The sequence below is a fragment of the Pan troglodytes genome, chromosome 11 (genome assembly GCF_028858775.2).
Source record: "Pan troglodytes isolate AG18354 chromosome 11, NHGRI_mPanTro3-v2.0_pri, whole genome shotgun sequence".
Classification (NCBI taxonomy): Eukaryota; Metazoa; Chordata; class Mammalia; order Primates; family Hominidae; genus Pan; species Pan troglodytes.
Genome location: NC_072409.2, coordinates 34,388,696 through 34,404,619, shown reverse-complemented (window position 1 = coordinate 34,404,619; position 15,924 = coordinate 34,388,696). Strand labels below are relative to the sequence as shown.

Here is a 15,924-nt window from a genome sequence, read left to right as displayed (position 1 = left end):
TTCAAATTTACAGCTGTGATCTATTGGTGTGATTAGCTAAAGCATCCAAATTTCATGTATTCTTTCAGTAAAGACAAATTGTTTAATGTAATTAAGTTGTTATTCCTTTGTAGGACACTGCATATTAAAAAAAAAGAAAAGTCTCATTTTTATTCTATATGCCCCTATGTGGAACTGAGAAAATAAGGCTATTTCTCCATGTTGGGAATAACTTCTAAAAATTGTATCAGTGAAAAAAATAGTGTAACTTAGAATTAAACTTATGTAGTGTTTACCAATATTGAAATGCATTTTCAAATTCTAATGAATAGAATGTTGTATGACTTCCAAGGCTAGGTCATAACAGGGAATATTGTCTAGTAGGCTTTCCCTCTTTCCCAGGCATGAAACTTCAGAGCCCTGAGCTGCCATGTAAGAAGTCTAGCTAGCAATGCCACCATGCTGGAGAGATGAAGAGGGAAAACTACAAACAGATACAAACAGAGTGAGACACTCAAGAAGCCCTAGTTGTGGAATACAGCAGTGCTATGGAGGCTTGACATAACCATCTACTTTTCCAGAAACCCACATTGTCTAAGGTAAGATAGTGTGTGCGAAAGTTTATTGAATCCGTTGATTCGCTACCTATTTCTGCTAATTCACTTGATTAACATCTGTTCAATAATGATCTGTAATCCATCCCTGGGAAATTTGAAATGTGAGGTGAAAAACTAAAGACCTGAAGGGCACAGGCAGTATAATTATTTTTCTTTAAGAATAAAAGTATTTCATTCAATGGGCTGGGTGCGGTGGCTCACACCTGTAATCCCAGCACTTTGGGAGGCTGAGATCTCAGGGAGGATGGTTTAAGGCTAGGAGTTTGACACCAGCCTGGTCAACAGAGTGAGACTCCATCTGTATTTAAAAGACATTAAAAATAAAAAAAGAGAAGTATTTCATTCAATGATCAAAACTTTGTCGCTTTGTGACTTGTACTTACAACAAAGCCCTACTCTCACTTGAAAGAGAAGGAAATATGACGTATAGAGGAGGCAGAAATCCAGTGGAAATAATATAGTTTCAAAACCCTTTCATGTATACAGTCATGTGTTACTTAATAATGGGGATACCTTCTGGGAAATGAGTCATTAGGCAACTTTGTCATCGTATGAACATCATAGAGTGTACTCATACAAACCTGAATGGTACAGCCTAATACCAACCTATGCTATAAGGTGTAGCCTATTGCCCCCAGGCTTTTAATTTATACAGCATGTTACTGTATTGAATACTGTAGGCAACTTTGCCACAATGGTATTTGTGTATCTAAACATAGAAAAGTTAGAATAAAAATATAGTATTATAATCGTATGGAACCACCATCCTATAGGTAGTCTGTCATTGACCAAAACATTCTTATGCAGCACATGACTGTATTATTTTAGCCAAACTCCACAGCAGTTCTCTAAGGATTAAAAGAAGGTTTTCTTTACACTCCAGAGATGAAAAACCTGAGATTCAAAAAGGCTAAGTGGGTCCCTGGTCAAATATCATTTCCTTTAAGACCATCTTGACTAGGTTAAATCTCTCTTTCATGAGTATTTATAACACCATATGTCTTTCCATTGCAGTGCTTTAAATATTTATAATTTACATTATTTATATGACTTAAACATTAAACTTGTCTTTTCCACAAGATTGTACACTTTATTGGAGCAGGGACTGAGTCTTCTTTTGCTCACTCTTGTATGTCTAGTTTATTGTAGGTATTAAGTAATATTTTATGAATTAAGTCATGCTCTCCAATTGATAAAATAATACCCTAAAAGTACCAAACCATTGATGTGAGTCTGAACCTCCAAATCTCTAGCTCTTCAAAAGGTTTGAAAGGACCTTATTTCAGGGCTGTTTGTGGCAAAAAGTCACGGAATCTCACAAGACTTTTAAAATGTCTTCCTGCTGAACTAGAATTCAGATTTTTAAATTCAGTCACCAGATGAAGCAAGATAATCACTAACAAATCATAAATGTGGTGATGTGTTTCAAAGACAGTATTTTCATTTATTCATTTACTCAATTATTTATGCATTTTTAACAAATACATTTCAGTACCTCCTAAAATGACATTAGGTGGTATAGAGAATAAAATGAAATTCGTGTACTCAGAATCTTTATAATCAATTTTAAGTGGCCATAGAATTATATGTCATTTTTTGAAATGAAAGATGACAACAGAAGATTAAGTTCCAAAAGCATTGTGCAGGGAATTCATCTATTAGGCATTCATTGAAAACCGAAGTGGTTAGATATAGTTTCATGGAAAAAGATATGCAAAAGCAGGATAAGTCACACACTTACTGTGAAAACTGCAGGCATGATTGGGGCAACTAATTAGTGTGTGATAATGCAGTTAGGAGGGGGAATGTGATGACAATAATGAATAAGCAAGCAAAAGCAAGATCGCAAAGGCCCTTGTGTTCTCTTCATCCTGAAATCTATTGGAAGCTATGGCATAATTTTCCTGTTGGCAAGTCATATGGAAATAATGCAGATTGTCTAGTAGACATCTGTAGATGTCTAGTTTATTGTATGAAGTAATATTTTATGAATGAGTTAATTAAGTCATACTCTTCATTTGATGAAATAATACCCTAGAATGGGATAGGGCAGGGTGCAAATGGCTTACAGAAGGCAAGGAGATGAGCTATTAGTGTTGTAAACAATACAGATACAAGATATCAGAACATAGAAGCTACAGTTCTTGTTGATTTAGTGAATACTGTGAGGTGAAGAAAAATGAATAAGACACAGAAATATAATGTAAGTCCTGGAATTCTTATTTCGGAGGTTAGGAAGAAGATGGTGCCATTTACTAAGGAAGAAAAAAAGAACTGTAGATTATACAAATTTGGGGGAGAGAATAAATCATTCAGCTCAAGTACATATAAATTAAGGTGTTAGTGAAAGATGCAATCGTAGATATTCATGAGACAGTTGAAATTTAAAAATAAAATAGAGAACATATAAATAGAAGACACAAAAAAGGATTGATATCAAATGGGACAAAAAGAGAAAAGCTACATCACTGAAAGTCAACAGCACATCAGAGGTATTTTGTGACAAAAATTTAGATTAAGTCACATAGGATCAATACATAGTATGAGAACAGAAAGATGAGGAGGGAATCATGGAGAAAACTAACAGGGCTTGAACAGAACTAGAGGAGACTGCGAAGAATTGGCCCAGATACATGACAATAAGCTGCTGAACGTTCAAATAATGTAAGGACTGAAAGAAAAATGTTGATTTTGGCAGCTAGGATATTACTGGTAACCATCGGGAGGGCAGTTTCAGTTTGGTGCCAGAGGCAGAAGGCAGATTTCAATAAGTTGAAGTGGAACTGGCAGGTGAGGGAACCAGTTCTTCAGTGAGAAGAGATTCCTTTTCAAAAAGCTTGGCTATAGAGACACAGTGAGATCTAGGCTAGTGAGGACTGTGTGGCAAAGGAAGGGTCTTTTATTTTAATGTGGAAGAACATAGAATGTATTTTTTGGGGTGATACAAACTGGTAGACAGAAAATTATTGATTTCACAAGATTCCTAAAGAATTTGGAAGAGATAGGATCCAAATTTCAGGTAGAGATACGTATTTCAAATAAAAGACTATAAAATTGAAGCAAAGTTGTTAAATATGACTCCTAATATCATAAATATCATAAATTTGTAGGTGATAACAGAGGAAATACCTGCCTGATGCTCTCAATGTCATCAGTTAAACTGAAGGCACAACAGAAAGGATTTGTCAGTAAGTTAAGCAAGAATGGGAGAAATGGGTCTGTAGAAAAGAAGCACAGCACAGTGGTGGGGAGGGGAGGTATGAGCAGTGAGAGGGTAGATAGAACGAGAATCTTCTATTTTTGATGTTGGTAGAGTTGATCCTGTCAATCAGAATGGATGACACACAAGTATTAAATCTTGGAAGCTCTCTCTGGGCTAGATTTCAACCTTTGCTTATAGCTTGGGGAGAACCAGAGTAGCCCCAAGAGAAGGGCTTGGTTATCTGTGCCATGGGAACGAGGAAGCCTTAAGATAGCAAATGACAATTTGTCAAATTGCATGGAATTCCTTCATTACTTTAATAGTTGATATAGTCATACCTATACATACTGACAGAATATCAGCTGTTAGTGTTGGCCAAGGATAGTAAAGAAAATCAGGCCGGCAGATTTTGGTTATAATTTGTTTTCTATGCCACTGAGCAAAGAGATACTGGACACAGTGGTGGACAGGGTAGGCCTAGAAAATAAATGTTAGTTTGCAGTCCAGTGATTAATTTGAAATCTTTTATCCAGATTCCCAATAGACAGTGAAAAAGTTGTTTTATGACTCATCAAAGTTTTTCTCTGGATGGAAGGATGTATTAGTCCATTCTCGCACTGCTATAAAGAAATGTCTAATTTATAAAGAAAAGACTTTTAATTGGTTCATAGTTCTGCAGGATGTATGGGAAGCATTGCAGTTTCTGCTTGTGGTGGGGGGGGGTGCATCAGGAAACTTCCAACCATGGCAGAAAGCAAAAGGTGAATGAGGAGCTTCACATGGCTGGGGCAGGAGGAAGCGGGGAAGGTGCCACACACTTTTAAATGACCAGATCTCAAGAGAATTCACTCACTATCCCAAGAACAGCACCAGAGGGGAATCCACCCCCGTGATCTCGTTACCTCCCACCAGGCCCCACCTCTAACACTGAGGATTACAACTCAACATGTCATTCAGGCAGGGACACAGATCCAAACCATATCAAAGGGCTAGGACAATAAAGTCATAGTTATAATAGTAACTATGACTAATAATGGTCTTCATAGTCATGAGAAATAAACATTGCTTATCTGCCCGTCCTCAACAACCCATTCCCATAGTCACACCTTAAAGCTTGTCATTACCAATTACAGCATCAGCTCCAATATTTTTTATGTCTAGCATCCCATTCTAGGAAAAATACTTCTTGACTTTTTAGCAATTTCCTTCTTATACTCCCACTCACAGATTATATTCAACACACTGACCCTACCATTTCTTCAGTGTCTACTCCCTCAATCCATGTCTCCCTTTCTTTTTACTCAGCTTAAATTTCATTCTATGGCCCAGCATTAAAATAACTCCTATGCAAATATGCTCATTTCTTTTTACCCTCCTCCACTCTGAAAGAACTTATATGGTAAAACCTATTAATCACAAGCCTCTCCCTACTTCCTCTTTCACTTAAGCAGCTAAACCTACTGGGAGGAAAAAAAAAAAACAACCTTGCTAATTTTATCAGCTGAGTCTCATGAAAATTAAATTATATAATGAAGGTGAACATTTCTTGTAAACCATAAAGTGTATGCATATAACCTTTCATTTTTGTTTCATTTTCACTTTAAATTCAAAGTAGCAAATTCATAGCATATTTTTACAATTGCCAGATAAATCTACACTTCCCTAATTCATTTACCCCCAACTCTACCATACTACTAACCATTTCACACATTCCCCTCTCTACTCAAACATTTAAAGCCTCCTTCCCCTTCTCAATTTAAGTTTATGTCATTACTTTTTCCTTCATTGGCAACTCAACATATATAGAGCAAACTACAGAGTCAAATTAGTCTTGAAAATTTCTTGAAAGTTAACACATTGGAGACTGACATACCATCTCTTGCATTTAATACAACTAGGCTTTCTTCTAGCATTGAAACTGTTTCTTTAGTTTAGTAACAGATATAGCCTGCATTCACAGTCCATGTTGTACCAAAAATATCTGTCTTTAAACATTATACGTTCCATAGTAAGATGCACACACAACAAGTGGTATATGGGAAGTGGCTTCACCTGGAGAAAGAGTAGATTTACCTCTCCCATCTCACTCTTACTCTAGGGCATAAATTCATTAAATAAAATGGTAGGATAAATGTTTACCCTATATAAATCTATATTTCTATATCTTTTTAGTATCTTGGTTTTTTGATATGTGGACAGTCTGAGCTACTGAGTGTGAAATTATTATTTTTTATTTTTTAATTAATTAATTTATTTATTTTTTGCAACAGAGTCTCACTCTATCGCCCAGGCTGGAGTGCAGTGGTGTGATCTCAGCTCACCGGCTCACTGCAACCTCTGCCTCCCGGGTTCAAGTGATTTTCCTGCCTCAGTCTCCCGAGTAGCTGGGACTACAGGTGTGTGCCACACGCCCAGCTAATTTTTGTATTTTTGGTAGTGACAGGGTTTCACCATGTTGGCCATGCTGGTCTCAAACTCCTGACCTCAGGTGATCCACCCGCCTCAGCCTCCCAAAGTGCTGGGATTACAGGCGCGAGCCACCATGCCTGGCCGAGTGTGAAATGTTAATACGTATTATATAATAAATGTATTATGTGATCCCACTGTAAAACACAATGTGTTTCCTGCTTCTTATTAAATTTAATAGTCCATTTAAAATGCTTAGTACAGTGCCTGGCATACAGTAAACCATAAATGTTAGCTATTAGTAGTAGTCTTTTTAGTACAAGTGTTAATATTCAAGAGTTGATGTTACAGCCAAGTAGAGAGGATATAGGCAACGAAGATAAATGGTGGCATAGTATAAGTGCTAAATAACTATTATAGGTGCTTAGAGCAGAGAGAGATCACCATCAGCTGCAACATCAATGATTAGATTTGAAATGTTATTCATGAAAATACGTGAGGTTACAAGAAAAAGAAAGCCAGCAGCTGTGAACCAACAGTTCAGATAAAATACGAGGCAAAATTGGAGACAATTTCTAGACTAATTCCAGAAAGATAAACCACAAAATGAAAGGTTATATGCATATACTTTATGGTTTACAAGAAATGTTCACCTTCATTATATAATTTAATTTTCATGAGACTCAGCTGATAGAAGGGCAGGTGTTTCTGTTGTAATTTTACTAATGAAGAAATTGTCCTTTAGAGACTGGTTGACTTTCTTAGACTCCTTCTGCTCAGCAATAGAACCTGAAGAAAAGCTACATAGTGGTTCTCTGACTCTAAGCCCAGCATTCTAGCCATTGTATTCTTCCTGTTTTGCCTGAAACAATAATTCAAGGAGAATACATGTGCTGTGATAGTAAGTGGCAGGCTTAATATATTGCTTAAAGTACTTTGTTGTGTTGACAAAGTCCATTTAAAAGGAAGGAGGAAATCTTTAAAAGTTGTACAACCATCAATACTGTTTTCCATTAACTAGACACGCTGGTATCATCTTAATTCAAATATTTGTAAGCAGAAAAGAGATGCTCATTTTCATTCACAATGCCTTCCGTACCCCATCTGGCACAAGCAATTTCCTTTTGTTTGCCTTTAAACTGTGTTATAAAGAAATTAATTTTACCCGGAGGGCTTTCACTATAAATCTCACAACTTTCATTCTGGTTAATTTCTCAGTTTCATCATTGGTAACAAATTATTCTTGTGGGGGGAATTGTGCTTGTCAGTTTCTCTAGTTTAGCACATCAGATATTTTATTAGGTCTCGCCATTAACAAAATTCTTTGTTTTCTTTCCAAAGTTGTCAAGAGCTATTTTAATTATTTTATCATAAGGACACATTTTACATTGGTGTATATTTATTAATTGGAAAATTACCTTTTCAAATTAGTTTATAATGAGAATGATTACGTTTATTGTCACTTAGACAAGTGGTTGAGTGAAAAAAGAATCAATTTAACTTAATGTTTGTGATTAATAACTAAAAATATAAATGTGTACCTCGTAATTGTTTAACCAGACTTCTTGTGGAGTTTTCTCTATGATTTTAATAAGTGATTAGAAAAGTCTGCTGATGCATAACCTCAGATTCCTTTTTGGTCTTTGGGAGACAAAAGACAAAAAAATAGAACAATGCTATCACTATTATTAATTCTTTCTTAACTCACTACTCTAAGTTGGGCTAGACTTGTCATCAAGAATATAAAGGTTGACAAGATATAATTCCTGGCTTCAAAGAAGTCATAATCTAAAAATGTCTCACTATCAACAGCTACCACTTTTTCAACATTTTCTGCATTATGCAGACTTCCAGCTTTTTATCACAAGAAATATAAATCCTATCAACTTTGGAAGAAAAATGCATAGTAAGAAAAGTGAAATTCACAGAAGTTACTTACTAAAGGTTATGGAGCTACTAAGTAGTAGATTGAGGAATTGAACCTGTCTCTCTGTCTCTCTCTCCTCCTCCCACCCCCTACCCTCCCAGCCCGCCCGCCAACCCCCACCCCTCACTCCTACTCCTTACCTTTCTTTCACTACCATGGGATGAGAGCTATATAGTTAGCAGTTGCCGGACAACCATGCTATAAAAGCATGAAAGAGTCACTGCCTCACTTTTCTTGGTCTCTGCCACTCAGAAAGACCTGACCTTGAATATTAGTCAAAGAAAACCCCATACTCACCGAGATCACTATTTATCTCACATACATGGTCTTTCAAACATCCTGGAGGCAATGCTGTTCAGAAATCACTGGGCATTGCTGAGACGTTTGGTCAGCACTTCCAGAGAGCATCATGATCTAAGCCTAGAGCCAAAGCTGGTCAAACTCCTCTGGCAGTGTCTTCTGAGAAACCACACAGGATATCATGTGCAATCTTTAGTTCAGATAAACAGGCATTTTTGAACTCTAACTCTGTGCTAGAACCTGAACCCAAAAAGTAGGAATAAATGGAGGATTAAAACAATGTCTGCCCTCAGAAATTCTAAGGAGAAACACATCATAAGCTCATTTGGATGAGGATTAAGAGCAAAATAGAAATTTATTCAGAGATAACATGGAAAAAAATATTTTTCTTATCGGAAATGTCCAAAAACTCAACATTGTCAGATGTACAAGAATGCTCTGTCTGGGTTGATGTGGGATGATGGTGATAGTATCACAGTAAAATTGTAATATTTTGAACATTTAAAACAATTTACACAAATATTTTTCAAAATAAAATTAGAGAGGTGTCTCTTAAAAGTACATACTGAGGGAGATTAGATTTAAAGCCTACTTTAGTTTAATCAGCTGCAAACTGTGATCCCCAGCAATTTACCTGCTTCTCTTAGACTCAATTTCTTCATCTAAAAAGAAGTGGTAGTAATGAAATCTACTTTTCATGTGTGTCTGATGTTTGAATGAGATAATGAGGGTTAAATGCTTAGCACATATTATTGAGAGGCAGAATGTACGCATGTAAACAGAATCAGTATTTGAATTTGCAAAAACACATATAATTTACTTTTGGAGAGTCTGATATTCTGTAGGATACAGAATTTCAGGCTGCTTTGACAATTATTGTAGATGAATATTTTGATATTTATCTGTAGGAAAGGGAATAGAACATCAGAAATGCCTGATGTGTTATAATCCTATGATTGATGGAGTATCAGATATTGATAATTTTTGGTTTTTATCATAAAGTTGTTCTGAATTCTTCAAGCTGGAAGACCTCACATATGCAAGATAAAACTATGTTTACATGGCCTAGACTAGCATGCTCTTCTATCCTGAGTGGATTGTAGTTATTCTGAAATTGCTTGTGGCACTGTTATAATGTGGGTTTCACAGCAGGGACCATAACTTCTATCTGTAAATTTGTAGTGCCTGACACATAGCAGGTGCTCAATAAGTGCCTGTTGAAGGGAAATTGGTAACTTCCATTCATTTAAACATTATAAATTTTACTTTTTCGATATATACATTTACAACCTCATTTTGATTTCTAATCACAACATAATAAAAATTACTGACAAAATCACACAGCTGGAGAAATTGATGTAATTAGTGTCACTTTAAATTCATAAACACCATGATCACCGGCCTGTAGTAGATATTCACTAGCACCCTGTAATCCCAATATATTTCTCCAAGTAGCTTATTTTTCTATTTTCTACTCAGCTGCTTTTTTTTTTTTTTTTTTTTGAGACGGAGTCTTGCTTGCTCTGTCGCCCAGGCTGGAGTGCAGTGGTGCGATCTCGGCTCACTGCAAGCTCCACCTCCTGGGTTCATGCAGTTCTCCTGCCTCAGCCTCCCAAGTAGCTGGGACTACAGGCACCCACCACCATGCCCGGCTAATTTTTTTGTTTTTTGTTTTTTTTAGTAGAGACGGGGTTTCAACGTGTTAGCCAGGATGGTCTCGATCTCCTGACCTCATGATCCGCCCACCTCGGTCTCCCAATCAGCTGCTTTTTATTGCTTTTTGTATACCTCCCCCCACCACCACCACTGTATTGGGATGATCTTGCCTCACAGTTCACAGATAAAGCAGAAGCCATTGTATTGGAGTTCCTCTTCTTCCCATCACCAAATCAACAAACCTACCTGACTCTGCACTCATCTTTTTCTGCCCTTTAAATGCAATGGAGGAGGCATCTCCCTCCCAACATTCAGCAAAGGTGATTCCTTTACAAGTCCATGTCCTTTTGCCATTCACCTTTTGAAGGGCTTTGCTGCCTGATTATTCTGCGTCTCTTGTGCATCACCAATCTCTCCATCTATACTAAAGTATTCCCACTAGCATGCAACTGCTGTTTACCACAGTCCATCTGGGAGCAATGTTTCCTGACCTCCGCTTACTCTGTTCCCATTTCTCTGTTCCCTTTCTGGGCCAAACTTGTCACAAGAGTTGCCACACCATGCTCTCTACACTCCTCCTAGCTGTTCACCCTTCAAATTCATTGTAGTTTCTCTTCCACCCTCACCATCTCTACATAACTGTTCTTGTTAAAGTCTCCAATGACCCCCATGTTTTCTGCTCTCACTGGACCCTCAACAGTTCACCATTTCTTCATGAAATACTCTTCTTTCTTGCCATCCACAATACCACTTTATTTTAACCTTTCTCCTACCTGCATACTCCTTTAAAATAAATTCTGAATATGAGCTCTTATTACCATCCCCACTGCTGCTTCCCTACTCCAAAGCATAATCATTTCTTTACAAAATTTTTGTAATTGGCTTCTAACTAGTATCCCTACTCTACTCATTATCCTTACCTGTTAACAGCCTTTTCCCCACTCATCAGCATTAAAAATCCTCATAGCTTTCTGCCTTACTCAATTCAAAATCCAGAGTGATTACCAGGACCCATAAGGCTATATCCAACCTGGCCTCTGGTTACCTGTCTGACGTTGTTACCTTTTACCTTCTTCCCCATTCCTTGGGCTCCAGACATACTACTCTCCTCTTGTTGCTGTTCCTGCAGGTTCCAGGAAACTTCCCATAAGGGCTTTTATATTTCCTGTTTCTCAGACTAGAATATTCTTTGCCTGGATATCAGTAGGCTTATTTCCTACTCAGTTCTTTGTTCAAATATCACCTTATCACAAAAGACTTTTCTGCTCACCCCAAAATCTTTATTTTTCTTTCACAGCTTTTATAAAAATATGCCATGATATACATGCATTGTTTATTGCGATTCCCTATTCTAGCATATAAGCTCCAAGAGAGTGGAGACTTGGTCTCTTTGTTTACTGCTGATTCCTCAGCTCTTGGAACAGTCTGGTACTTAGTAATTATTTATTAATTAAATGGTAAATTGAATTTTTTGTTTACTTGCATACTTTTACTGGGTTATAAACTCTATGACAGCCTATCAAAAAACTATATAGCTAATTAAATTATCACAGAGGCTACTGAAAATTCTCAATATACTTACTTGATACTTCCACACAATTTTCTTAACAGAACTAAACTCAACATGTCAAAACTAAACTCGTTATTCTACCAATCAAACTATGTGTTCCTGACTTTACTATTTCCATTAATGCAGTGCAATCCTCTCAGTCATGCAAATTTAGATATTTAAGCCTCTTTTTACCTTTTATGCTTCTCCTTTATTGCTGTATTTACATCAACAGATGCCAAATTTTTAATTATTACTTCTGTAAGGACACTTTGCCTCTTTGTTTCCATTCCCATTGCCACACACTAGTTTAGACTTTTTTGCTTGAATCTGTCTTAATCATCTTCTAATTCTTCTCCTGGTCTTCACTTCTGGATGTTTTGATCATGTTATTAACTAATTAATCACTCTTAATCATAACTCTCATACTCAAATCCTTAATTGTCTATCCATCACCAGTTTAGCTCCAGTGAGCATATAATTTATTATCCAAATAAGTACATTTTTCAGAGTAAAAAGGACACTATTATTAATTACATTGGGACGACACATATGAACTGGAATTGTCCAAGCAAACCAAAATGCATGGTCATTTTAACTTCCACAAGGACTGTTGATTGCTTACTCAATAATCATTCCTCCCTTCTTTCTGAAAACACACACACACACACACACACACACACACACACACAAAACAAACAAAAAAAACAGTTTTTTTAAGCATTTACTCCTCCTAAAAATGATTTAGTGATATAAATTGAATTTTCTTAGCCAACATGGACATTGCATTGCATTCCTTTTGTCAACAATTGATTTAGCAAGGAGGATATAATCTAATTCTAGCCTCTGAAAAGTGAGAGGTAGTTTGTTTCAGGAAAAGAGATTCATGAAAAAGGATTATGGATACATTTCTTATCCTTATTCTGGTCTATGTCTTGTCTGCATGTAATGCCTGAAGCTTCAGTAGCCAGTTTGTGATCATGAGGTGAGCTAGCGGAAGACAAAGCTGACATCCTAGCCTATCTGAGAGAAAAATGAAAATAACTTGGTTCTTTAATTATATTATTGAAATACTGAATTAAGCAAAACTGTGGGTAACTTGCCCCTAAAAGCAGGATACTCTTCTGCTAGTGTGAGATAATACATTTTCCTTATTGTTTAAATGAATTGAAGTGGAGTTTTCATGACTTGCTGCTGAAAGCATTCCATTTGATGCAAGCTAATACATCTGTCTGCCTCTTTCTTTCTCTCTCTCTCTCTCTTTCTGGCTTTCAGTATTCCTTACCTACAGCTTCTTCTTCCTTCTTATCTAAAACCTGTTTCAGTACACTCTACTTTTTAGATGAAGACCAGAATCTATTTTTAATATACTTTAATTTTTGTACTGTCTTTATACAGGTTGCCCCTCATTTCAGAAATAACTTCTGTTCATTTTCTGAAAGCTAAAACCCTCCAGACCTACCCATCTCAGATATTATCTCCTCATGAAAGTTTACTGATTCTTGAAATGAATCTTATCCTTGTGTCTTTTAAACCTATATTGCAATAAATTCACATTTCTCTCATTACACTGTTTTAACCACATCCTACAGTTTTATGCACAATGCTAAATCTTCTACCTATTCATGCTCTTCTCAGTATGCTTTAAACATCTGACACAGAATTTTGCATATTGAATAGTTATTAAAATTGATATTTTGAAAACATTTCACAATGTACAGTTATTAGTGAGTTGAGTAGTGGTACTGTTTACTATAATTTGCGAGTTGCCACACTAAGAAAAGTATGTCCCTATCCTCAACTTAGTATTTTAAAACATAGAAGAGGGAAAAAATAAGTATCTAATAATTAACATTTTTTGGTTGGCAAACAGATGCTACAAATAATACATCTTTTGCATGCATCTGTCCTAGATAACTAGTTTGCCAAAGTAATTTTATTGTCAGTGCATTTCTACAATATATATTGAACACTTTGAAGAGATAAATGGAAGCTTGCCATACAGGATGCCAAATTCAAAACTTCATTCTTTACTGAATTAAAAAGAATACAGGGGAAAGACAGAAATATGTATCAGTTTATGGTTATACTTCTTACTCAGATGAAATGCCTCTGCTTTACTATGTTAATATTTCCATCAGACTTGAAAGTCTATTCGTGTTCCAGTTCCTTTATTTTAAAGAATTGAATTTACCAAGAGAGACTAAGGCAGGGAGAGTCAGGAGAGGGCTTACACTGATGGAGTGGTTAATATATGTCCAGGCACCATACTAAGAACTTTACATATGTCATCTCATTTTATCCTTAGTATAATCCCCCAAGGTAGATATTTTTATCTCCAGTTTACTAACGAGAAATCAGATGCACAGAATAGTGTCCGCCAATATAGTTACCAAATGACAGAGCCAAGATTTGAACCCACATAATTGATTAACTAAACCCAGGTCACCTTCACCAGATATGTAAATATCTTAATATTTTTGCTTAAAGGTCAAAAGCTATGTTTAGTAATATAGAATTTTCAGGATGTAAATTAAGGAATTCACAAGTTAGTAGATGAAGCAAATGCCCATGAATAATAAAATATAAAGAAAAATTTAGTAAAACCACAAAGAGTTCAGAAATGAAATATTGCAATGTCTGAATTTAGATTCGGGCTATGGATAGGTTATGTACAAAGTGAGTGCAGAAAGCACAAGCAAGAGAGTGCAGAGAGGGAGACAGGGAAAGGCAAGATACCAATAAACAGTGCATTAATAAATAGAAATGTCCAGGGGCAACTGATGTTTAATTCTGCTAGAAGCCTCTGAGGAGTTAAGTGGAATGCATTTTAAAATTGCTCCACCTGGGGATTGAGAAGCTGAGCTATTTATCTATTCACTTACATCTTTCATTGTTTGAGGGTTATCTCTGGGGGCTGTTATATCCTCAGCACATCAGGGCTTCCCTGCACTACAAGCACTGCACTGGGAAAAGTCCTCAGGCAGAGGAGCAGAGACAAAAACCCTTGCGCTGCGAAATTGTCAGACCACACATGCACATGCATGACACCTGTCCACAGCTCAGAAGGGAAACGGGATGAGCAACAACACAGTCAGCTATGCATGGGAATGTAAGGGAGTTAAAGGAGTGTGAGGGAATCAGGGCAGGAATCATAGACGAGATAACATTTTGGGTGGGTAGAACTGAACTCAACAAGGTTTGACAACATACACGGAATAAGAGGCCGGAAGTGGAATTGAGTTTTGCTCAATTTCAGCCTACCTTGGCAATCCAATTTAAAATGGCAACACTTTCTTCCCACCATCCCTTACCACAATTCTTTTTTTGTTTGTTTGTTTGTTTGTTTTGGAGACAGAGTCTTGCTCTGTCGCCCAGGCTGGAGTGCAGTGGCGTGACCTTGGCTCATTGCAACCTCCATCTCCTGGGTTCCAGTGATTCTCATACCTCAGACTCCAGAGTAGCTAGGACTACAGGTACGCACCACCACGCTGGGCTAATTTTTGTATTTTTAGTAGACATGGGGTTTCGCCATGGTGTCCAGGCTGATCTCAAACTTCTGACTTCAAGTGATCTGCCCGCCTCGGTCTCCCAAAGTGCTGGGATTACAGGCATGAGCCACCACACCCAGCCCCCTTACCACAATTTGGTCCCCCTGCTTACGTGATCTACTTGCTTTCCATAGCAATTTCTACCACACAGTATAATTTACTCACTTGTTATGTTTATTGTTTTCTGTCTATACCATCTACTGCCACTATAATGTAAGTTCCAATAGGGCAGGAAATTCGTATATTTTGTTCACTGATATATTCTAGGTGCCTAGAAGAGTGTCAGACACTTCAAAGTTGTTTGATAAACATTTCTTGAACAAAATAATGAACTTGAGCATTAAGCTCTTCAATTAGTAGATGGTTATCTATAAGTTTAATGAAGATGAAGAATCTAAAAAGAGAAGGAAGAATGAGAAAGAAAATGAATGAATGCAGTTTGGTGCCCAGTTGAATCCGCTGGATCCCTATGAGACATCAGTCATGTTTCTGTACACTGGAAAAGAAAGAAGGGCAAGGAATCTATGTTTTGTTGGCGCTCTGTTTTTGCTGTTTAACTTTATATTCAGCATCATGCATTTGGTATGTTTTCAAGGATCTTTTTTCTCAGTAAATCATCTATGTTTATAGTATTAATATACCCTGGCGGACACAATAATCTCACATTTTTCTGGCATCATCTATCCTCAAGGGCCTCTAAGCTTTTGTGGTGAAAAGTTATTTTTCTTATGGTTTTG

General features: G+C 36.8%; 1 long non-coding RNA gene across 3 annotated transcripts in view; it reads left to right on the top strand.

Moving 5' to 3' along the window:
• LOC129135973 (uncharacterized) overlaps nt 1-15,924 on the top strand; it is an 84,316-nt gene that overhangs the window by 24,239 nt on the left and 44,153 nt on the right. For all 3 annotated transcript variants that reach the window (XR_010148606.1, XR_008537163.2, XR_008537162.2), the window contains exon 2: nt 382-578. This is a non-coding gene — a long non-coding RNA (uncharacterized LOC129135973). The remainder of the gene's footprint in view (nt 1-381; nt 579-15,924) is intronic.